Source organism: Drosophila nasuta, chromosome 2R (genome assembly GCF_023558535.2).
Source record: "Drosophila nasuta strain 15112-1781.00 chromosome 2R, ASM2355853v1, whole genome shotgun sequence".
Classification (NCBI taxonomy): domain Eukaryota; kingdom Metazoa; phylum Arthropoda; class Insecta; order Diptera; family Drosophilidae; genus Drosophila; species Drosophila nasuta.
The window spans coordinates 10,089,846-10,116,058 of record NC_083456.1 but is presented as its reverse complement, the minus strand read 5'-3'; the positions used below and the strand labels follow the sequence as shown (position 1 = coordinate 10,116,058).

General features: G+C 40.2%; 1 protein-coding gene across 1 annotated transcript in view; it reads left to right on the top strand.

Annotated features, from left to right (window-relative positions):
* The first annotated feature begins 4,870 nt into the window (after positions 1–4,870).
* Positions 4,871–26,213, top strand: part of LOC132784367 (acetylcholine receptor subunit alpha-like 1) — a 72,271-nt gene continuing 50,928 nt past the window's right edge. Inside the window, exons 1-2 of the mRNA XM_060789935.1 lie at positions 4,871–6,037; positions 11,274–12,131. The gene's annotated coding sequence lies outside the window, so the exon portion shown is untranslated. The remainder of the gene's footprint in view (positions 6,038–11,273; positions 12,132–26,213) is intronic.

Sequence of the window (26,213 nt, the reverse complement as noted above, 5' to 3'; positions counted from 1 at the left end):
GGAGCAAAAGCAGCAGAAGGCAAAAGCAAAAGCAAACTGTAAGGAAAACTGAAAAGCAAACTGAGAAGCATGTCAGTTTCATGCTCGCGGCCACACTTAACATTATTTCTGATGCAGAACTACCAGCAGCAGCAGCAACATCAACAGCAACAGCAGCAAACTGCAACTACAGCAACAGCCAGTAGAACAACAACAGCAACAACAATAGTTACAACACACAGCACACTTCTTTTGTGCAATAACACAAAAAACAACATGCGAGTCACAAAAAAAATAACAAAAATGGAAAAAAGAAAGTGCAAAAAGAAAAACAACTACTTTTACAAGGCAGCGCAGCGCTGAGTGAAACCAGTACTCATACGCAGCGTGGTCCAAGGCAGCATCAGGTCAAACTTAAATATTTAATGAAGCGCTTAATGCGCAATGGACCGAACCCGCCTCCGCGCTGTCTTAATTGCCGCGCCCAGGCTTTCTGGTCAAGGAGCGCAAGCCTGCAAATATTTTCAACAAATTTTTGCTTAATGCAAAAAATATTTCATTGTACAGCTGCAGCTCTAGCTCAGGTTCAGGCTAAAGCTTTCAGGCGGCGGCCCGAACGGCGAAAAGCAAAGACCAAGAAGAGAGGAGAAATACCTGAAGCAGCCAGTAGCCTGCTTACTGGTCATAAATTTGCAGAGCGCGGCGTACACATAAGCAGCCCCAAAATGTTTGTGGCGGGCCTCTAAGCCCAGGCATGCGGTCGCCCAGGCATGTGCAGCATTTCAAGCACCGCGCACCGCACACCACTCGCTCCGAGTGCCACACGACAGCGCCAGAAACAACTATGAAATTGCACAAAAGAAGTGGAAGCCATTGCCATACAATTTGGATGCCCAGGTGTTGGTCAAAAGTGATGTCAGACAATCTATAACAAATTACGGCTAAATTCAAAGTACTCGCCTTACTTGCTTTACAGATTAAATTGTACATTCTTAATTGAAATGTATACCCAATGTTTATAATATCTGATGGATTGATTAATTAAATATACATTATAGTTTCGCTTATTAGACAAATACTCTTATATAATTTGAATGAGTTGATAGTAATTGAAATTACGATTACGATTGAAATTACGTTATTTAAAATAAATAAAAGTACTAATTTTGATTTTTCATGTCTTTATATGTATAAAACAGATGCATTTGTGGATAGTAAAAATATACTGACTTTCGCCTTATCTATTATTATCTATTTTACATATACATAATGATAGTAAATGTATAGTGAATGTGATTATCTATTTTACATTTCAAATAGTAATCTTTTATATTTTTAAAAATGATTTCTTTTAGCGGGAAAATAGCTAGCAGCACTGTAGTTTAGCTGCTACTGCAGCTTTGGCGACAAAGCATTAAAACATTTGCACGAAGCTGCTGGCAAGCATTCTTTGCAACAGCAGCAACAACAAAAACATGAATAACAACAACAGCAAAGCGAAGAGCAAGCCACAATAGTCGAGGCTGCTTAACATTTAAAGTGAACAATGAAATATGCCTGGCTGTTCCAACGCTTGGCTGCTGTCCATAGGTCCCTCCTCCCTTCGCAGCCAACCGAAGTACTGCCCGCTTTACTTATTTACACCAAGCCGAGGTGTTGTAGTTTTGTTTGTTTTCATGTGTGAGAGTGTGCAAGTGTGTGTGTGTGTGTGTGTTCTGGTGATGCGTCGTCGCAGAGAAGGACCACGCGACTCGCTTACAAATTACCCTCACACCATGACACACGCACAAGCACCAACACACACACACACACACACATTATACACACACAAAGAAACGGCTGCCAATGGAGAATATGAAGAGGAAGAAACTTGCGGTGGCTGCAGTTCTGCGGACCATTGCGCGCGATAAACTTGCACTTGCCAAAACGAATGTAACGAAATTTCGGTCAACATGTTGGCCATGGAGGATCGACGGTGGCCAGACCAGTCGAGTTGGCTAGATGGCTGGCTAGCTGGCTATTGCCGTTTGCTGCCCACATGTGGCCATAATTTTTAAGCGCCAAATGAGAAGCAATTCATTGACCATGATGTCTGGTATTTGCCGTTACGATATTCCCAGTCACAGCATTTACATCTGGACATACTATGAGTATGTATGTACACACATATGTATGTATGTTAGTTACAATTGCGTTGGTTTGTTTCCACCTTTGGGCCATAGAACAAAATGGCAATTCAGAGACGTTACGATTCAGTTTTGAGCCAGCATGTTGCGTTTTCTAATTGCTCTTTGTGGGCGTTCTGGGAGCCAAGTTAAATTTCCATTTTCATTTTCATTTCGGTTTCTAATTTCGTATTTTCCCACTTGTGCACTATAAACTAAAGAACATTGTTCAAATTGGAAGCAGAATATATATTACTTTATATATCCAGGCAAACAAAATTTGATTATCCTCAAAACTAAAGCTGCTCATTTTAATTAGATTAAATTCCACTTTTATTGATTACGCTCAGTGCAAGTATTGATTTTGGAAAAGAAAATTGACGGCAAACCTTTTGCAACTTACAAGATTATTTATTGTATTACAAATAATATGGTTTAAGCTTTAGCGTATGGGTTATTTAAAAATAAATATGTACATATATTCATATATATTTTCAACCTTAGAAGAAATATAATATTTTAACATATAAATAAAAACATAAACTAATCCTAACCAACAAACTATCGTAATATTGTCAAGTTGTTTTTTCATATTGTGGGTTGCGAGTAAAGTCAGTTTTAAATAAAATTATTGAATAGTGAAAAGGTCAAGGCACATACTTAGCATTTGAATACAAATAAAGAAAACAGAATAAAATTATGACTGATGCAAAGACAACAAAATTTATATGAAAGCAGTTGGTATCCTTTCTTGTTGCTGTAATTTATAACATTTGTTTGCAGTACACGCGAGAGCTTGTTACCAGCCTAATCACAGCTCAACTGTAATAACCCTTTTAGTCTTATTTTTTGGGCAAAATTGTTTCGTCCGTTTGCAGGAAACCAAACCGAAATTTATTCATCTGGCAGCATGCTAAGTCCCATATCATCCGAACATTGCACAAATAAAATAAAGTTAACTTAGGACATGTTTCAATTGTAAATATTGTCACGAACGCTTACGCACATGCACACGCACACACACTTGCCGAGAGAGAAAGAAATGAATAGAGAGAGGGAGAAGGAGTCTGAAAAAGTGAGTGAGACATGCATGGGTATATAAGAGATAAAAATATGTACATATATATATAAATAAATGGCAGAGGCAAATTTACCTTAAGTTACGCTGTTTGAATGTCAAGAAAACAATACGCATGCTGCATGAGCAGGCTGTAAAGTATGCTACGCTTCTTTATCAAAGCCTCTCTAAAACACTCGCACTCTCACACATACAGACAGGCATACGCACAGTACATGCTGGCAAAAATAAAAACAAAACAAAGAGGCCGAAAACAAAAACGGCAACGACATCAGCACAAAACCACAATCGAGATCATTATCAATTACACGCACAGCAGGACACGACGCGAGGACACGGCGACAGACACTAAAGAGAGCTATAAACAGAGCGAGAGAGAGGCAGATAGTGTAAAAAATGGTATAGGAAAGGGACAGGAAGAGCAACGAAAACGGAAAGAAAATACGCATGAAATTGCAATTTACATCAAATTCATTTGCACCCATATGCACACACACACACGCATACACTCTCTCGCCACGCAGACACATTGACATACACACACACACACACACACAGAGACAGGCTGAGTTACAAATAAAATTCATTCATACGCATAATGAAACAACACTCGCTGGGCCCGAAGGAACATGCGGCCAGAAAGGATAACAAAGGCATGGCCGAAAATAAGGACAACAATGTTTAGAAATAAACAAACAATTGTAGCCAACATGCAGCCTTCTCACCCACTTCCCGTCCCTTGTTGCTACCACTCTGTCGCATTCTGTGGCATCGGAGAGAGGGAGATTCCCTAATTTTGTTGTTGGGCTTTGGAATGGGGTCGTGCTACGGCTCACGCATTCGGTCTGCTGGCCGGCCCTTTTATCTCAGCAAGGAAATTCACATGGTCAACACACAAGCACACACATACACTCAAGACTGTTAAAGAGAACACTAAATGAGAGTTGGATGCAAAGAGAATAGACAGAGAGAGCGCGAGAGAATTGAGGTAGCGAAAATCCACGCCCTGAATGTAAATTATTAGCTAAGCACTTTTTGTGCGGGCGCTTGAAGTTGTTGTCAAAGCCAGAATAATTTTCGAGCAGCAGCTGAAAAATGCTAACACTCACTCACACACATGAGCTGCACTGATAAAAGCTGCCCAAACAACAGTAAGAGCATCATCGGCTGAGGGAGAGAGTAAAACGCGGGTCTCAAGTAAAACGCCCTTTTGTCGCTTGATTTGAGACAATTTTGTAGACTTTTATTTAGGGGCGCAGCTAAGAGCGTGGCAAGCCAAGCTGAGCTAAGCGACAGCGAGAGCGATGAGACAACAGATATAAAAATCTGCTTAAAATCATGGCAGACCCAACACAATAATTGTAACATACTTCTGGGCGCAGTGTTACGGGTTCAACCCGAGGCCCTGAAGGGAGTAAGCGATGCTCTTTGTAGCTTTGTCGCAACCAGCATGCGCACAGCATCCACTGAGAGATAGAGAGAGAGAGAGCGTGCAACAGAGAGTCCAGCGAGAGAGCAGCAGCTGTGGCAGCAGCAGCGAAGGCAGCAGCAACAATCGCCCAAGTAGCTCTGGCAGCATCATCAGCAGCATCAGCTTCAGCTGCGAAAACTCTGCCATGCAGCGGCAGCCAACAGTAGTTGCCTCAGAGCCCGCGGGTTGAAGAAAACGTACGCATCGAGCGAGCCGAGTAGCGTCGCGTGTAATCAAACAAAGAAAAGCAAGAGCAAAAAAAGAAGCAAAAAGAATACAACCAAAAAAAAAAAAGAAAAAAGCAAAGAAAATACAAATTACAAAATAGAAAATAGAATATACAAAACACGAAATACAAATGAAATCAAAACAAAAGCCATCGCAATAATTGACTCAAGGCAAACGTTAGTAAAAAATTGTGTTCAAAAGCGGCAACAAAAATATGTTTTCCCAATTGCCACGCAAATGAGCAAACAAATATTTGATTGTTCAACGTTGCCGCTGCTGCTACTGCTGCGACCACGACTGCGACTGCGATTACTCCTGCTGCTGCTGCAAAGCAGCGAGTCTGAGTTCCAGTCCGAGTTCGAGTTTGAGTTTGAGTTCGAGTCTGTTACTGTGCCTGTGACTGTGCCAGAGACCTTCTTCTCATCCTCGGGAGATTTTCATGCAAGGCGTGTGCTGCTGCAACATCAACAGCGACATCAACAACAACAACAACAGCAGCAACAACAGAAACAACAGCAACAAAATCAACGCCAGCAACAACTACAACAGCAGCAATTGTGTGTGTGTTCCTATAAATATCGACAGCCACATTCGTATCTTGAAACATGTGCGCGCTCGTGTGTGAGTGTTTGTTTAATTGAAAAGTCATCAGCGTCGCCATCGTCAGAATCGAGAACAAATTGTTGGAAAATGCAACTCAATGCGGCCAACGAAATCTCAGTAAACTAAAACGTCAAGTGCTGTCCAATTCTCGTTTTCGTAATCGCCACAAAACACAATCGTCGTCGCTGTCGCCAAATCGTCTGCCTCTCTCGCTATCTCGCTGTCTCTCCGTCTACGCCGTGTGTTTTCCTTTTCGTGTTGACCGCTTGTCAGCAGGTCTCGAATTTCATTTCGTTTCCGGCCCCCGTAGGTAGGTCGCCAAGTCACCCAGTCGCCTGGGTCGCCTGCTCAGTCAGTCGGTCTGTCGGTCGGTCGGTCGATTTCTCTGTCTGTCGGTCTTGTTGTTGTTACCTTTATTTTAGTCTTTGCGACGCGTTGTTGGTGCTGTGTCTATTGTTGTAGTTACGCCGTTTGTCTGCTAGACATTTGTGCGCAAAATTGATGTCAGCAAATGTAAGTGTGTGGCAAGAATACAACCTGCTTATACATATATACTCGAGCACACAGCACATACATATGCCTCCACCTACAAACATTATACCATAGAATGTACACACACACACACACACACACATATACTAAGCTCGTAAATGTATGTTGCATGATTTCGCTTAACTGTTGCGCCAACTGGCAACGTTCAACGCCCCAGACACCGTGCTTGGAAATTGTATCCATGTGGTGATATATATGTATGTTGTGCTTGTGTTTGTATCTTTGGCACTCTAAGTGCAAAAGCAAAAAGGCTTCCTTCAGTTTTGGGTTATCCAAGTCCAAATTAAGTTACAAACTACACAAAAACTAAACTATATATTTAACAGATGAACACTTTATATTCTATAATTCTGTATTTGTTCTATATTATTATGATTGATATAATATGATTTTTATTTAACCATTAAATAAAGCTTTGATTCTTATTATTATTAATTCAACAAATCTTATCGTAGCTTTTTGTTGGCATATTTTTTATCTCATCATGTATACGCCTCCTGTAAGCCCCCAACATATTCGTAAATACATCATGCTTATGTGCTGATTTTCTCATTTTATTATTGTCCCAAACGTTGTTCTCGTTTGCTCTAATTAATACGATTTACTTCGCCTGGTAACGTCTCCACAGTTCCACTTTTTTTTTGCGTTACCATTTGACTGTTCGTTCGTTTGCTGCGTATCCATGGTGAATAGCATGCATTACTCATACGACATGTCTGCGCTGTCTGTCAGCCATTCAGTCAGCCAGTCAGTCCGTCGCTCATTCAGTGAGGCACTCAGTCAGTTCCCTCATTTCCCAGCTTTGCCATCTTTCAGCTGTTTTTGCTGTTGCTTTTGTCTTTGTTATTGTTTTAAACGTAAATTCCCACTTGTTTAGTTGCCAGGCTGTGTCTTATTTTTGTATACAGACTCTTCTCCTCGCCTTGTTCCTTTTGCCTTTGTTCTCACATAAACAGCAACACACACGCATATCCCAACACGCATACGCATACACAAACACACACATACATGCCTTGAGTGACGCCAACTTCCATCGTCGACAACATCGTTGTATTTTTTGTGTTGTTGTGCAAATATTTGCCTTTTTTGAAGTTGATTTTTGGTCTTCGTCTGAGCGCCTTTTGTTGTCAGCTCAACTTCAACCCCCTGCTCACAAGTTATCCGCCACAGTGTCATCGAATTCCTCTACCATTCCTGCAATATGGTGATGAATCGTTGCTAAATTGAATATCGAGTGTTTATTTATATTGGCCAGCTAGATGCACGCCCTCTGCGTCCAGCTGCCCCAGCTCTGACTTCAGTAAATAATTTGATACTGACGTATTATCCGCACAAAATCGTTGCAATTGACTTTTTTTGGTTTTTTTGGAATGATATTTTATGTAGCACAGTGCTTAAGGGTGTAGTTTGTGCAGCGTAAACAAAATTAAACAACTTTGCAAACTTTGTCCCTAAAAAAAAAGTGCACTCGTTATTGTTGTTCTTGTCGCTACTTCTACCGAGCAAACAGTTCGCACAATTTATCTCTTTTGTGTATCTTTTAGATGCACATAATCTGAAGCTGCAGGAGCGCACGAATTTCTTTTATTTCGTGTTGCCATAATTTGCCAAATTGAATTTTGTGTTGATACTAAGACATTATCAAATGTATTTGGTATCTATAAATAATCAGGATGATGTAGACTGTGTGAAATTGGTTAGCTTTGTATTACAGATTGAAATCCAGTGAATATTTATTAAAAATGAGATATTGTTCAACAAAAAAAAATATTTTAAATTTCAATTAAGCTAGTTAAAATATCTGTTTTTTATATGATGTACGAACAGATTACAAATTTGCATTGGATTTTAATTATGTAATACATTTAATTGATGTACAAGTTTTTACTAAACTTCGAAGTACTTAATTAATGCATTAATATAATTTTAAAAATCAACACAATTTATCTTTAAAAATCAAATTGTTAAACAAAGAAACGTCGATTGAATTTACTGAGAACAACCTCAAGTTCAAGTTAAAGCTCTTCCGCCCATTTCTGATATATATAGTCTCGGAATTCGTGACAATGTGCAATCAGTAGTGTGACTCGAATATAACTGATTGTATTGCAGCAATATCGAATGACTGCAAGCTGTTACTTATGACCCTGAGATGTGTCAAACAATACGTTTCGATTGCTGTCGCTGAAGCTGTAAAATTGCTTCATTTCGCTGAACATAAATACGTACATATATACAGCATTATTGTCCATACATCCGGATTTCATACTACTATTCAATTTGTCGTTGTTTTCGTGGCCCAACGAAGGAGCGGAGTCAACAGTCGTTGTTACTTATGACCGGCTTTGTCCCAGTAAATATTTAAGGCAACTCATTAGTTGAAGATACTGCGATGCCACGTGCTGTGGCACAAGCTATTCACAAGTTTAAGCTTTAAGAATAAACTCAGTTGCACTCTGAAAGAAGCTTTAGAGTCTCTTGGCGCATTATGCACCATTTGTATAAAACTCGAAGAACTCTGGCTGTCGCATTGTTACTGCCATTGCACTTAGCTGACCCACAGTCGAGACGAGATGCTGCCCAAATAGCAGTCAGCCATCGAGGCAGCTAGGCAGCGTGTCGGCTTTAGAATTCTACAGTTCTCTAGCTGCAGTTTGAGTTCAGTTGTAACTGTCCAACAATTCACATAGCGACAGAGACCCGCCATCCACGGTTGTCTCTCTGTTCGGTTCTGTGTCTGTCTCTGTACCAGTCTCTGTTCTGCGCAGTTGTTAGTCTGTCTGCCAGTCTAACTGTCTCTTTGTCGCTGGCTCTTTTATGCTGCTTCTGCTGCTGCTGCTGCATAGCCAGCATACACAGGTTTACATATACTTGCATATAAATGGCATTTGTTGTAGTTGTTGATGGACATTTGCTGGCAGCTCTTTGCCATCAGTTTGGCTGCCTTTTTATGCGCCACAAATGAAAATGCAGACAGACAACGGGCGCCAGCCGACGACAACGCTCTCTGTGTATGAGTCTATAGTATGAGGACGACGACCAGGACAACAACGTCAACGTCTGACGATGACGTCGCATTACTGGAGACAATGGAACCAACTACAGCCGACACAGATCTCTCTCCATTTTTCCTTTCCTCTCTTTTTAGCCATCTATATCAGTTGGTAGGTTCGTTGGCAACTGCTCTGCAGTATCCACTTCCTACATGCATTTCAGTTATGAGTTATGACTGGGCATGACAAAAATGAAACAAAAAATGCATACTATATATAAAAATACTAAACAACTTGGGTTTTAATTCATAATTATTTTTATGTCAGCGCACTCATTAGAGTTATATTTACTTTTAACATTCTACCAGCGACTTCTATTTTTATTCGCATTCACATTCTCGTTTCTCCCATTTGCCATTTCCCATTCACCATTTTCCATTTTCATTTCCATTTTCTGGCTTTGTCATTTGCATTTCGCATTTGGTTTCAGTTCTTTTTTTCTGTTCATGTTTTGCTTTTTGAAATTTACATTTGCACATTTTCGTGTTTCATATTTAACTGGCCCCACATTTTATGCTTCCTTGTGCATTTTACAGCCCCCGACTGTTCCCGTCCCCATCCCTTGTCCACTGTCGGCATGTCCCGGATGGTTGCTCCATTTTATCCGTATAGAACTTTGCGCCAGCCACTGAATAATAAGCCCTCTTCTATTGCGGCCAGGACATTTCATTTGGGGAGAGTTATTATTGCTGCATTATTTCAAATCAGTTCCATATTCGAGACCCGATAGCGGTGACATAGGCAATTCATATCGGAATGGAAATTATTGAAGCATATGTTGTTGACATAACATAACAATCTGAATAACGCTTTAATTTACATTTTTAAATTTGTTATACAGTTACATAAGGTTTCCTCCCGAAATATCAGACAATTCTCTTCAAATTGCAGATATTTATTTATTTCAAAACAATCATGATAATTTAAAATAAATTATTTATGGCGCAGCTTTTTAGCCGAATAGTGCGATATGGCTCAGTTCGGCAACAAATGGCTCTGCGCCAAGTTTTATCTGAGAGAATACTTTACCAAGCAAATAGAAGCATTCCCGAATTATCGATTTGTGTCGCTGAACAAAATATACTAGTCTTTGGTATTCGAGTGTCGCAATCTGAATGCAAGTTGTTAGGCGATTATGTAAAGCAGCATTTGATCGTTCCATGTTAAGTAAAGTAATCGTTTTTACTTTCCTTTTAGTAAGTCAAACTACATTATTTATGTTAGTACTGTTTACAATTTAATAATGCATAGGATTTTAACAATAATAAATATTCAAATTAATTGTTTACAAGCTTATTAAAAAACACATTTGAAAAAAAAATCTTTTGTTTATAATAGCGCTTTGTAGCTTAAATGTTAGCAAATTAAGAGTCAACTCATTAATTAATTAACCCTCTTGACATACTAGAATTTATTATTAGCTACGTACTTGTCGCTTGCAATATTATTTATATCGTGTTTAACTATTTTTCTATGCGTTCTACAACATTTCCGTGCGCAATTTCCGTGTAGTATTTTTTTAAGTTTGGAGAACTGCGCAAATAATTTTAATATTTTTAGATTTTATTCTTATTAAAAAAAATGTTTTTTTTCTTGGCAATTTGTCAAATGGGCTGAACGCAGGCCAAAAGAGAATGCAGACACAGCCTCAGACACACATGAATTATCATAGTGAGCTGAAACTTAAATGCGATAAATTGCCAACAGCAGAAGCTGCAGGACGAAAAAATCTATAATTTACAGAAAATTTGCTTCCGCAGGCGAACGCAATGCAAACGAATACAGATTGGAGTGCAAGAGTGTGCACATACATATATATTTATATATATTATATATATATGTGTTATGTATATTATTCATTCATATTGATGACCCCAGATTTAAGTATAATCGTGGCAAGGAGACATCGGAACCTTAGCCAAAAAAGTCAGATAGGATGGTTGCCAAAAACCCGACAAAAACCCTGTATTCAGACGAAAGCAATTTTCAGTTAATTTAATTTGGTTGTGATGCACAAAAAGTGTAGCAAACTTTTTGGCACGATTTAGTTGTGAAAATTGTTTGTGCCATTTTATTAATTTCGCCTGCATACAGATACACACATATATTATATTTTCAATGGGTTTTTTCGTACTTCGTTGCAGCCATGCCAACGTTCAAGACTGCAAAAAGGAATTGTTTAAACCCTTCGACAACATAGTGCTGCCAGCAACAACAGATTAAATAATAATAGCCACACAAACACACTCAACACACATCCTCGTACGTGGAACGTAGAATTTTGCCTCAAGCAACTTGGAATTTAGAACATGATCATGGAATTGTCATTAATCAGGCACTAGATTAGCAAACCACCAACCACCAGTGACAGCCAGAGCAATAGCCGCGGCGAGAGCAATAAAAAGCCAGAGCAACAACAGCAAAAGCAACGGCAACATCGAACGGCATGTGGCAACAGCAGCACTGAAAGCGATACTGAGAGAGAGAAGTAGCCAGTGAGCCATTTGTGGTAGCGGTAGCAACGCCAACTGTTAAGACCTAACCCGTGAGCAGGTTGCGTGCTGCTGTAAAGCGGCACCATTGCTGCCATTAAAATAGACGCCGCAGCGCAACAGCAACGCTGCCGTCGTCACAATCAACGCCAGCGCCAACATCATCCACATCATCGCCATCGCAGACGACGACGGCGCATTCAAACATTTCGCTTTGGCGTGTTGGGCGTGGACGTAGGCGTAGGCGTGGACGTGGGCGTAGGCGTGAGCGAAGGCATTGCCAGCAATTGCTTGACGAGAGACGACTGCAACAACAACATCCCCAGCAACAGCAGCATCAACAACAACAACAACAGCCACACCAACATCAACTACAACGACGACAGCATTGCGATAGCAGCAATTTCTGCAACAGCAACAACGCAACATCCCAAATTCGAGCATCAACGACGACGGCGGCATTACGACGGCCTGTCACTTATAGGCAATGCAACGCTCTGCGCAGCAACGGTGAGTACCAAAAGCCATCGATTAAAATTGATTTACTAGCAGATTCGAGTACAAATAAATTGGAGTTCAATATTTATAACCGTTAGGCATAGGTAACCCCATAAAGTGTACATATATAATATTTGATCAACGTCAACAGCCAAGTCGATATAGCCATGTCCATGTGCCCGTCTGTCCGTTCGTCCGCTTGAACACCTAGATCAGAGACACAGAAAGAGATAGAGCTATAATTTTGATGTTTGCACGCAGATCAAATTGGTTTCAAATTTGCCCCGGCCACCAGCGTCTACGCAAATTGACAAAAATTGAGACGATTTTTGGTATATTGAATAATAACTATTGCTGGTTGTGATCAGATAAAAATTGTATAAGTTATTATAATTGTATTATTAAAGAAATACTTTTGTATGACGAAAAACGGCTTTACAAGGTTAGTCTGATAATCTGATATATTTTGCACTCTATGGTATATTTTGAATGTAGAACTATAAATATACCGAATATAGCCTTTGGTATATTTTTAATATCTTTGCGGTATATTAATTCTGTATATTTTAAAATTAATATTGCTCTGTTTTTGGTTTTATTTACACTCAAGCACACTCGACTGTAGCATTCTTACTTAATGTATACTATGAGAATAAAAAATAAATGAAAAGGCAATTATATATAACATAGAAAGCAATCGGAAATACAACTTTTTATTTTCGCCTTGCAGTTAAATAAAATTTATGCATTCATAATAATCGTTAGCTGTAGGCAGTATTATTAATTGTCGAATAAAATCTGAATCAAAATAGAAGACATACTTGTACGACTTTTTAAAATTGTATTTTTCCTTTCCCTTACAATTTTAAATCACATAACAATTTTGTGCAATATAGAAAGCAGTCGAAAATAAAATTTAATATACTCGACATGCAGTTAAATAAAATTGGCGCATTTATAAAAACAGTTGGCAGGGAGGGTAATTAATTGTCCAGTAAAATTCAATTTCAATATTGTAAACTTAGAAATTCAATTTCATATATTGATAAAAATAGAAATCAAAAAGCATATTTATATGATATAGAAAACAATATGAAATGCACTTGAAATGAAATTTGAACATCCATTAAAATGGTTAGCTGTTGACGGGATTATTAATTGTCGAGTTAAATCTGCTTGCTTGACAATGATGAAAACTTTTATGGCAGTGTACATACAAATGTGATTATTCACGCAGCTAAAATCTGGTTGTGGCAGTCAGATAGTCAGGTTAATGCACTCAAAATGTTAATAAAGAACATACACGTCACATCTGAATTTATGATAAGCATACGCATGGGGCCATAGATGAGCCGAGGCGAGGCGGCTGGCTGAGTGGATTGCATGGTGAATGAAGAGTAGCTGACAGACAGGGAGTGGGGACACTCTAACTCTGGCAAATAGACCCGCCGCAAGTCGGGCACTTTAAAATTGCGACAGCAACTGCAAACACGATGGAAATGGCGATGACGATGGCGATGGCGATGGCGACATGGGGCAAACTTTGAACAGGAGAGCGCGTTTTGAGCGGTGCTAATGAATTCCCCAGCATACATACATAAACACACAAGCACTCGCTGCGTATGAGTGTGTGTATGTATTTTTGTGTTCGTTGGTGTGCCACTGACAGTCATATAATTTCTAATGTGCTGCTTTTATGATCGTCATATAGTACAAAAGACACTCATACAAATACACACATGATGCGGTTGCGAAATACACCCACGGGTGCAGGCTCCAACTACGCCTGCGACTGAGGCTCAGGCACAGGCACAGGCACAGACTCAGGCTCATGCTGAGGCTCAGGTTCAGTTAGCGTGGAGCTGACGCACGTGCCTGCGCCTATGTGTAAGTGTGTGTCTCTGAATGTCAATGTATGTGTGTGTGTGTGTGCAAATTAAAATGCATAAAAGGATAAAAGGGAGGTTGCTGTTGTTGTTAACAAACCGCAGCCCCAGCGCGCTGCGACGTTGCCGCCGTGCCACACCGTAACGAATCGAGCCGAGACGAGCCGAGTTGCGAGACTTTGCCTATGCCTGTCAGCAACATTGTCATTGTGGCAAATTTCGCGAAACTGCAGCAGCGGCAGCAACTGCAACAAAAACAACACAACGGCTGTATAAGTTGAGTAGAGCTCTGGCAAATTGTACTGCAGGGAAAATTGTGATTTTCGCGCTCATCAACAACAGCATCAGCAACAACCATGACAACAACAACAACAAGAGCGAGTTGCACGTGTATCTGCGGTGCGCTGCGCGCTCGTTGTTCAGTGTTTGCTGCTTAGACGAAAGCCTCGTCTGGTTTAATTTTAGCACTGGGGATGCTGCTAAGACCTTCCCAACCGCATCACCCCGTTGTAGAGACCTTTTCCTTGACACTACAAACAAGCGTCTCTCCCATTCTCTCACTCTCTCTTTTTGTGTGTACATAATACATATTGCATACTATTAGGCGGTCATAAAAAAAAAATGTTACGTTGCGCACATAAAAATAGATGCTTGGTTGTTTGTTTTGTTTTTGTTTTTGTTGCTGCCTTTTCTGTTTGCGGTTGCCTTGTGGTTTTGAGAGAATCAGATAGACAGCGAGAGAGAGAGAGAAAGGGAGAAAGAGAGAGAGAGCGGCCGCAAAAAAGTGGGGAAACCACGCATATTGTACGGTCATGTCATCGTCATAATCATCAACAACATTTGAGTTATAAAGTTTTATATGATTTAAGTTTCTTCAGTCCCATAATTATCTTGTAGCATAGTAAAATGTTCAAGTTTTTATGGCAACTTTCGACATTTTATTCGACTTTGTCACAAGTTTTGCGCATATATTACGTATACGTACTGATAACTTAACCCACCTAAGTCACTCTGTTTGCATGGGCTTAAGGCTGCAATTACCTAGTACGACAGAGCTGAGCGATTATTATTGGCAATCAAGTGGAGTGCCACATTGCCGCGAGCTACATTTAGTTTCAGTTTCCTGCTGATTGCCGGAAACACATCATCACAATAAATCAAAATATTGCAAAACACCCAGCGGCGTCATGCCAAGTGCAAAGTGAAAAAGTACTTAGAACAAGACTGCATAAGCTGATGGAGTTCTATTGATAGAACTTCATATCCTTTTCTCGTTATCAGTGGACAATTGAATCTGAGATTTCAAAAACATTTTCTGCCGAAAATAGATTGAATTTTTTTTTGGTGTCGCTCTTTTTAAAATTACATGGCTATAATTTATATATAAGTTTGGATTTTCTAAATAAGTATGGATTTATTTTTTAGGAAACTAAACACACTTTCAACGAGCCTATACTATGTTATTTTGCGCTTTTCCTCTTTCATCTCGCCATATCATTTTTCTCGCTTTCGTTTGGCCTGATCTCATGTGCAAGTAATTCATAAGCCATTGAAGCGTTCAAGTCCAATTTACTTGCCGAGCAACATTTCAGCTGAATATCTCCCACATCTAGCCAGAGAAAATGTAATATGCTTTCGATAACATTTTGCTCGAGTGACAAATTTTTGTCGCCAACAAAAAAAAAGAAGAAAAACAGCCAAATAGAAAAAATGAAAAAAGTTTGGAAAAGGAGGAGACACAAAAAAGGAAAATATAGAAAAGGGCTGGCAGGCGAATAGAGCAAGTGTTAAATGTTGACATGTCATGACATTGCAAAGAGCAGAGGGCCAAGCAGCTGTGCCGGGTCCAAGGAGTACGAGAAGCACAGGAAGTGCGCAGCAACAGCAACAGCCAAAGCAATAGCAACAGCAGGCGAAATAGAGGATTGGTCAACAACAGTAAGGAGCAAAGGAGCATGGAAGGCCCAAAGCTTTGCAGGAAGCGGCTTACGTAGTGACAGCTGACAGGCGAATCAATGAACTACGATATGATGGGCCAAGCCTCTTGCCTCTTGCCTCATCTACAAAATAACATTTGCTCAACGTACATGTGTTCGAGTGAGTGTGTGTGTGTGTGTGTGTTAATACACAGCGTAACATCAACAAATATTGTCAACGCAACATTCGACTTGTTATCCCTTCCGCTTGCCTGCTTCCGTCTACGTCTTTGGCAGTTTTCCCTCTGCTTAATTTCGATTTGAACTCCATGATGGCCGCCATTTTGTCGTTTACTCTTCATCTTGCTCTCCTCCTCTCCCTAACTGTCTCTCTCTCTCTCTCTCTCTCTGTTGCTCTTTTGCTTCGTCTGTCTCTGTCTTCGAGTCTTTGAAACTGAGTGACACTCGCATAAGCTTTTACGTAACGCTGTCTCTTTCATTTATTTGCAAAAATTTATTGAAATTGTTTGTCAAATTCCGTTTACTTGTTTTTCGCATTTTGGACAAATTTTCTTTCTTTCTCCGACGGCGATGGCGACTGACTTCCACATCCGTTCATGTCCCTTACGCCATTTTATCGTTTCTTTTTTTTTGCAGTTAATCTAAAAACTCGCTCAATATGACCGCTTCGTGCCATATCAACCACAAGTTTCGAGGCCGCTGTCTATTCCCTTGTTTTTTTTATTTTTTTTTTTTTATAAGTTTGAGACATTTCTTTTTTTTTCTATTCTATTTCTTTTTTCTTGTTCTTGTTCTTCATTTTTTTTTTTGTTATTTCCAAGTGCTTTCCATATCCACATAAGAGTTGTCTGCTATATGCCTGCCACTGTTTGTTATTCATTTTGCATGCAATTTTCTGTGGTTCTTGGCCAAGTAGCAGGGTTCGATGTGAGCTGCCTCTCAGTTCCATTTGCAAAAAAGCAAGAAGACAGCAAAAACGCAGAAGAAATATATTCAGAGAAGTAGCAGCAATTCTCATACGGCTGGCTGGCAGGACATGGCCCAAAGCAAAGACTTTGAAGTTTTTATTGATGTTGTTTGAATTTGAATGACGTTGTAAAATTATACGCAAAAATATGCACCCAGCAGAAATACGACGAATCTCCCAAGAGCAGACGACACACAACAACAACAAAAAGAGAAAAAAATATCCTTAAATATACGAAAAATGTTGCGAAGGATTTTTTTTTACTGACATCTATTTATTTGCCTTTTTTCATTCCATTTTGCTAAAGTGTATGCGTGGTGTGTGTGTCTATGTGTGTGAGCGTTTTGTTTACTGGTAAATGGCATATGAAAAGTTTCATGTGCATATTTTCCTTAGTTTTATATAAACTGCGTTCACTGCCATCATTTATGGTATACAGTGCTAGACGCATTGCGAAATAAATTTATCAGGATGCATCATGAAGTTTTGGATGTGTTTCATGTGTTGGACAGCGTGAAAATTGTTTTTAGCTGTCAAGAGAATCCTTATGAAAAAAGTTACCAGCAAAATTGTTGACAAATTCACATAAGCCAGACTTGTTTGCAGATTTCGAAGATGTTAGTACATTTTTCAATTTGAACTCGTCATTGGAAAAATAAACATTTGCCAAAAAAGGAGAGGTCGTAAAATGAATTGCTTTGCCCAGAGAAATTTATAAATTTAAACTGATTTAAAGTTCAGCTTACATTAGCATAATACAGCCACTTTGATCAATTAGGATTGCGAAATATAAATCAGAGCTTCATTGTCTCTAGTTACGGCACTTTATGTGATGTATATTGACTCGATTCCGTTCTCTTTCATCACTTAAAAGATTTGCCTGCTGCTACTTCAATTTGCGCAAATTAACTAACATGAAGTATATGCTCGTATGGTGAATACGCATTTGTGTGCAACTCTCAGGAGCTTTCAATCTCGAACAACGTCAGGAAATGTTTTTTGTCAACTTAAATAAGTCAAAGGCTGGGAGAAATAAAAGAGCAAAAGATAGAGAGGGAGCGTGAGGAGGAAATTGCACGATAACGCTAGAACGCACTTGTCCTGGCTTATTTATACCACATCCACTGGCACTCTCTCACACACATAGGCCAACATACTCTCACACTCTTACTGACGCATACGCATACATAGGACCATAATAGGCTCAAGACGCTTTCATTCAACACTTTTTAGGTAGCCAAAATGGCGCCAGCATAAAAAGCACGACGCCAGCAAACAAGGCAAGGCAATCGAGCGTCGTGGGGAGAGAAACAAGACAAAAAGAATTGGAATGAATGGCGTAAAGAACGGAGTAATAGGCAAACGCATGAAAGACAAAGAAAAAGCCAGTCAGAGATGCCGAAAAAAACGGGCAATGAGTCAATGAGAACTTACTATACGAGTCGACTGAGAGTTGGACTTTTAACACTATAGACTTCGACTCTGCATGAAATTCCCAGTTGCTTGAACCGATATTTCGGCCGTGATTTGTGTGTAAAAAAAAAATGAAAATAAAAAGGTTTTGGTTGCTAGCTAAAGGATACACCTTGTGAAACTGGAAACTGGACAAAAGGGACAGAGCAAAGGGCACATTTATTCGTACTTTCATTTAGCTATATTCGGCATTCACGCGCTGCTTTATGAGTGTTTTTTGGCAGCAGGGCGCGGTCTTCTACAAGTATAACAAAAAACCGAGCGGAATACAAAAAAAAGTATTGTGCCAAAAATGAAAAAGTAAAAATGTCAATTTGCCAAATGCCGGCAAACGGAAGCTGAAAAGCTAAAGGTGGCTGGCTGGCTGACTGACTTGCTGGCTAACAGTTGTACGAGTATCTGCTCACCTTGTGTAGGTGCAAATTGTTAAGCTGCTTGCGAAAAAGCAGAACTTCAAAGCCAGCTCGGGCCAATACTAAGTATTAAGAGCGGGTTTCCAGGCATAACGGTGTCAAAGTTGCCACAGCAACCACCACCAGCAGTGCAAAGTAATTTCCGAGATATTGCGCACACACACACACACACGCACTTATACAGAGACACACTCACTCACACATATAGAGAAAGTGTGGCAACGAGTTATACAGACATTCATACAAAAGCCAAAGCAAAACTCACTTCCCCTTCTTGTGCCCCGAAGCCAACCCCCAAAGCCAAAACCACTTTAATTTCCTCGGGCTCCGGCTGCGGCTCGGGCAACCCTCGTTATATATATATAAATATATATATATTTATGCTGGAGTATAAAATATATCTCTTGCCTTTTTTACACAGTCATTCACAATGTTGGGCCTTTAGCCTTAGATCTGGCTTAGATACTCGCACTCGGTACTCGGTACTTGGTACTCCGTATTCGGTACTCGTGCATTGTGCATGATATTCGAGAACGCACCTCGGCCAAGGCTGCTAACAAAATTGCTGGCAAAATACTCGAAAGAGCTTTACGTTTACATTTTGTCGTCCATTTGCCAATTGCTATGATTTCACTTGACTTCCACTGCGTGGGCCTACAATTTAAAGTGTGTTTAATTTAAATGACTAAAAGGGCTGCCAATGGTCTCTCCTCTCTCCTCTACGCCAAGCTCGAGTCCTCTTTCGACCGCCGACTGACGACTGACAACTGTCCGCTGTCTTTTGTCTTTTGGGTTGAAAGGGGAGGTGGTAGCAATTCTTAAGCGTACCCAAACGTGTTAAGGGTTATTTTCACAAAAGTTTCAACAGCAACTTTTCAAGCGCAAATGAATACCAGCAACATCAAGTTAACGAGTCGAGCCAAAGCAAAGCGAAGCCAAGCTGTCAAAATATTATATATACCGTACATTTTTTTAAGAGGTCAAACCTCCGTCTCCAAAAACTTTAGCATACAGTTTACACACGCTTGAGGAAAATCTTTTAGTAAACCGTTGACTTCCACTTAAATGACTTCTTCTAAGTTTGTCTAGTTTTACCCGCCAATTCAGCTAAAACCAAAGAGTTAAAAAAAAAACAGAAAGATAAGCAAGAGCAACTTCTGTCATCTCAATTGCACTTACCTTAAAAATTAAAATTAATTTTTGAAAGGAAAGTGATAACCGAACAATATCTTATTTCGTTTATTTCATTGATTTTCATAAAAAATTACGATGCGATTTGTTAAAAACTCGATTCTTATAATATATATAAATCTCTTTTTAATTGTTGTTTAGTACCTTTTATTATTGTAATTAAAAAACTTTGAAATGCTATTTAATGATTTTTATGTAAAGCCTAATTTTTGGTTATTGATTAATTTTATTTAACTGTATTTGCCTTTTAATTATAACGCAAAAAGTAGAATAAAAACCATAACATTTAAATTTTATTTTAGAATAAAGCTAAATCAACCGATAGGCGTATAGGCAGACTTGTATTGAAATCAAATGGAAGAATTTGAAAAAAATCCGGGTAGGATTCATAAAAACTGTTTTATTTCTATGCAGAATTTTGAAATAAAAATGTAATTAAATAGAAATTTCAAGTATTTCTTGGCTGCGGAGTTTTAAGCTTTATTACTTTCAAGGGAAATTTATGTTGAGAATGTTTGTTTGTGTGTGCATGCATGACTGCCTTTGTATGCGTATGTGTGTATGCAATTATTTATCGATTTCAGGGCAATCATTGATTTCACGCTCTGGCCGAGAAGCTACGTGGCAAGGGGGCGGGGCATGAACGGAACAGGCTGAGCCAAACCGGGCCAGAACGCCCTTTTTTAACACCAACTTCCGTTGTGACTTACACGCTTACTCACACACTCACACGTACACACAGCTTCATTCACACACATGCTGTGCTGAATGCCAAGCGAATTGTGTGCGATTCACATTATTCGATTCTTATTGTAATCGTATGAATATATTCCTCTCGCATTATAATGCTCAATGCCTGAGCTTCAGTGGCTTTTTCCTTGCGCAGTCGTTGACTTTTTGCATTTTTAATGTGTGTAAATGCGACGCCTCCAACCACTCACAGCCTCTCTTCTTCCATATCTCTTCCCCATCACCCGTCCATTGCTGAGTGTTCTCGCACTCTCTGCATTATACTCTCGCTCTTCCTCTCCATGTGAGTGCGTTCAATAATTTCCGCCATAGCATTTTGAGTTGGGTAACGTGCGTGGTGCCTGGGCGCCGCTGCCAAATAGAGTGTAACGTCTACATCTGTGTGTGTGTGTGTGTGTGTGTGTGTGTGTGCGTGTGTGTATTTGCGTGTGTGTGGCGCCATCAACTTGAAAAAGTGTCAGTGGGCAAAGCCCTAAATCTCTGCTGGCACTTTGTGTGCGTGTATGAGTATGAGCATGTATAATACACATACACACCTCTTCTGCTTCCTCCTTTGCTTGCCGCCATCGAGTAAATCGCATTTGTATCACTGCATTTGGCTGTTTTCACTTGGTCTCACGACTCACAGCGGCTCACACAACTGGCACACAACTGACCCGGTCAGGCCAGAGCATTTTCACAACGTTTCGCCGCCTAACAAGGCGGAAGGAAGTAAGTTTTTTAAACTCAACCAGTGCGAATGCCAGTGGCGGCATTCAGTTCAGCTGAGCTCAGCTCTGCTTGGCCGCGGCTCGACTCAATTCAACTCGATTCAGGTATGAACGTCGTCGTCGTCGTCGCCGTCGTTGTGCTGCTGGTGGCCACACAAATCGCCGCTGGACATGAACGTGACTGGGAACTGGGAACTGTGAAGTCAGTGTTGGGGATTTGGGGGATTGAGGGATTGCCGGATTGGTCTCAATGTTTTGGGGCAGTTTATTATGTTGCATGCGCGAATTGCAATGCTTCCGCTTAACGAAGCGCAGATGGCAATCCCGCAAAGAAATGGCCAAGGCATAAATATGGTTTAATGCACTTAAATGTCTTAAAAGAAAATAGTGGAAAATCTATATATGTATATGTCCCTTCTTTAAGAATATTGTTTACATATGTAACTCTAAGCCAATTTATGTTAACTTCAACTCCAACTAGTAGAACTAGCAGGGCAACAAATAATAATAAATGGCTTTGTTTTGTTTGTCTGCATTACGTATACGCCACGTGGATGGGAGCTTAGACACAAATCGATTTCCAGTCATGTTTATTTCTTCGTTTCTTCTTCGCTTTTTGGCAATGGCCATAACAAAATATTTATGCTACGTCATTGGGGCATCATTTAAGTCGTTTGCTGAAGCACACACAGCTAGAGACAGAGAGAGAGAGAGAGCCAGAGAGTGAGAGAGTACGAGACAAATCTCTGCCTATCTGTTTGGGCTTAGGCCAGCCTTAATTTGAATTTAATTGAAGCTCTGGCCACGCTAACCTCATCCAATCCCATTCTCATTCGCATTCCCATTCCACTCTCTCTCTCTCTTCCTCTCATCGACTTCTCCCGCCTCAGCCTGTCGCTCGTCTTGTCTCGGCTCACATTGAATGTAACTGGTACATCCGCATCCAATTAATGGTGCCGAAACTAGCATGGAATGTGTGTCGAGTGCTCGTTGCTACGTTGGATGAACTGTTAAATAAAATATGGAGCCACCCGCCACGAGACGAGCCTGACGAGGATTCCTGAGAGCCGGGTGCTTGGCCCTTTTTTTTTAGCTCGTTCTCTCTCTCGCACTCTCTCTGCTAGCCCCTTCTTCCAGCGGCTGCTTGTTTGCTGTTTTGCTGCTCTTTCAAGTTTTAGCCTGGGCTGGAGGAGAGCGGCACTTTGTCTGGCATACGAATGCATATGTGAGTGTAAATGTATGAACATGTATTTGTGTGTGTAAGTGAGTGTAACAGTATGCTTGAGCGTGTATGTGTGTTTGTGTTTGTGTGTGTGTGTGTGCCACTTAAGTTTACATTTTCATTTGCCAGCTCCGATGACTTTTGGCCATTTACAATCATTTTTTCCTTTTTTTTGCGCTTGCGGCAAACTTGCAATGGAAATTGCGTATTAAATTAATTTTCAGCTTGTTTGAAGTTTGACCCGCAGCAGCAGTAACAACAACAACAACAACAATACAAGCAACATCGGCAACAGCAACATTGGCAAACAGCAAATAAAACCCTGTAGTTTATGTTGACATGCCGCAGTGTGGTGCAATTTGGGTGCGTGCTGGTTTTTATAACCCACACAAGAAAGGGACAGCAAAAACAGCTTGCGCGATAGAGAGAGCAATATGACAAAGCCAAATTGTAGCCGTTGCCAGTTGGTAGTTCGCATTTGGCAGTTGGCAGTTCGCAACTCGCAACTCGCAGCTCGCAGTTGGCTGATTCCATTTGGTAGTCGGGCAGCTATTAGCTTTGGTTTTTTACTGCACGCTCGTCCAAATATGAAAAGCCAGCAAGGCGAACGCAGGAAATAGTAAAATGTCAGCGTAAAACTGTAATTTATGTGCATGTGCGAGCACTCGCTTCAGTCAGACAGTCGAAGAGGCTGACAGATAGTCAGACATAGAGACAGAGAAAGAGAGCGAAAATAAACTCGGTTGCCTTTGAAGCTGGTTGCTTTTTATGTGCATTTTATTTCGTTGTTGCCGTTTGATGCCGTTTCCTCTGCCTCCATCCCCAAGAGCATTTGCTAGTTGCCCATTTTTGCTGTTGTTGCTCTTGGCCATAACCATCGCACAGGCACATCAATCAATTCATTGACTGCGCTTTGAGCATAAACCACACGCTACACACTCCACACTTTGCAGCACAGAGAAAGTCGAACCAGGCATTGCTTTCTTATGGCCTTGCCAACAACAAGCCCAACAAATGAGGGGTGCTCTAAGGTAATAAAACTTGGCAAAAGGTTTGCCAACACATCTTCCAACCCTAACTATAGCATATACAACCTATATAGTTACGTATATGTGGTACACTGTCAAAAAAAAGTTAAAGCTAATAAAACTTGAACTAATTGAAGTTTCATCAATATATTGCATACACTAATGTGTATACACAATCTCTGTGATTATATACCCAACATAACTAGTTTCTCTTTTATTTATTGAAATTTTCAACACATTCTTTTTGCACAGTGTGAAACACATTGCAGCACCTTTCAAGGGAATCAATATGTCTACTGTTTTATGTGTCTGATAGAACTTTGTGAAATTACGAGTTTGTGCTGAAGCATATTCAATATCATCCGAACGCTGCCAGCAGCATTTCCATATATTAGTAACAGTCGAAGGAGCCAGACAAAATGAGACAGAGACACAAAGAAATACTAGCATTTTTAATGAGACTGCAAATTAGTGAGCGAACGGAAAACAACCATGTACATTGAAAAGCTGATTGCGATACACCAAAATATATATTGAATACGTTGTTAGATCCCACGCTTACTCTTTAAGTAACCGAAACCTTTGACAACCTCCGGCTTGAAGGTCAGCGAGTGTGCATATTGTTTGTGTGTATGAGCTTCTTTTTTCTTTAGAAGAAGAAAGAAGAAATTCTTTCTTTCTTATTATTATTTTTTTTTGTCAAAGTTGGTCCTTAGCCATGGCGTTTTTTTCTTGTATGCTGCCCACACTATAAAGCTTGTTTTGCTCAAAAGAACATTTGATTTTTTTATGGTTATGTAGGTTCGTCTACTTCTACTTCTGCAGCTACTTCTTTTGGACTTTTTGGTCTCATGTAGTTAGTTGCGTGCCATCATAAATATTATGTCTGCCTGGAGTTTTTCTGCAAGTTATAAAATGTGTGTGACCACACATACATATAAAAGAGAAAGAGAGGTGCATATGGAACTGGATGTCCTTTGGCGTATTACGTGTTAGCATTGAAGTTTACGGCAGTGCCATTTGGTCGCACTTTTGGCTGCTGCCATTGGTCAAATGTGACATAACTTTGATTGAGTTGCCATGCCGTCCACGTGGAGTGAGCTGCGATTAGAAATGTGTGTTGTGTTATGTTGCGACTGTGGTTGTGGCAAGATATCTAATATGCAAACTGACAACTTAAGTAGGCAGCCAAACCGAAACATTAGACAGGCACAGACAACACACACACACAAACGAATGCTACACACACTCTACGCACTAGAAATGACAACTTAATCATTTATTTAGGTTTACATGTCACTGCTCAAGTATTCATTTATTTCGTCGTCGACACACAGAAAGCGAGAAATGAAAAGCGAGAGAAAACAAGAGACATAGCGTGTTAGTGAATTTAAAATAAACATACTACTGTGCGTGTTCTTGAATTAATTTTGAAACACAATATCGCCTGGCAAGTATTATAATACTTAAGTATTTATTAGCATTCCCAGCGCTTGTAAAGTTTTTATTAGCAGATTTCGAAGGCTCAGAGTTTTATGTGAAAACATAACGAAATGATGGCGAATTCGTTTAGGGGAATGACAATACAATGCATAAACCCAAAAGCAGCTGCAAAATTATTTATAATAAACATAATAAGCAAGCGACAGCTGCTGCCAATGGCTGTCAGAAGGGCGTGGCAATGGCACATGGCGGTTTCGCCTGATGACAGACAAGGGCGTAAAAGGCATGCAAAATGTTTAATTCTTGAGACGTTTGTCGAGTTTAATTATGTGTTTACCACGCACTTCAGCCCTTCTCGCACTTTACATCTATATTGTTGTCTGGGAATGTGAGTCGTGTGCTTGTGTGTGTATGTGCAGGTGTCTGCTTAATGGCAGTTTAGTTTAGGGCAAAAAACACTCGAGCAATGGCAAACGTGGTCTGTCCTTTACTATTAGGCATATTGGCGCCCCACAAAAGTATGCTAGAAAATTTGGATTTTATATTTTGTTGCATATTTGCCACAAAATAGCTCACATTGCTGTCGGTTTTTTGTGCCAACAATGTAAAATATTTTATGGTCTGGCCTTGGCAAAAACCAGAAAAACTCTACCTCCCGCCCTTCCTGCCAGCCCCCGCCGAAAAAAATGAAAAATACCAATCAGCGCGCCTGTCAGCTCACAGCCCAAAACTCGTGCTTATCGCCAAGTTTTTGATTTGCTTTAAACTTTTCTCTTTCTGTGTATCAGTGTGTGTGTATCTTTGAGAAAATGAGTCAATGTGTATGAGTATGTGTGTGTGTGTGTGTGTGTTTGCAACACAAAACACGTTAACAAAGCGAACGGGCGCCTCAGCGGCATTTTCTTTTGAGGCAGGCCCATCGACCGTGCCTCGGCATCCCTTTGCTGTTGCCTTTTGTCCGTCGCCCGCTGAGCTGCTGCGCTCAATTATATAAATTTTTATAGCTGAGGCAGATTTATGCGCACGTTCGTCTCTGATGTTTGCACAGCCACAGTAAAAGATGAGCTTGCTACT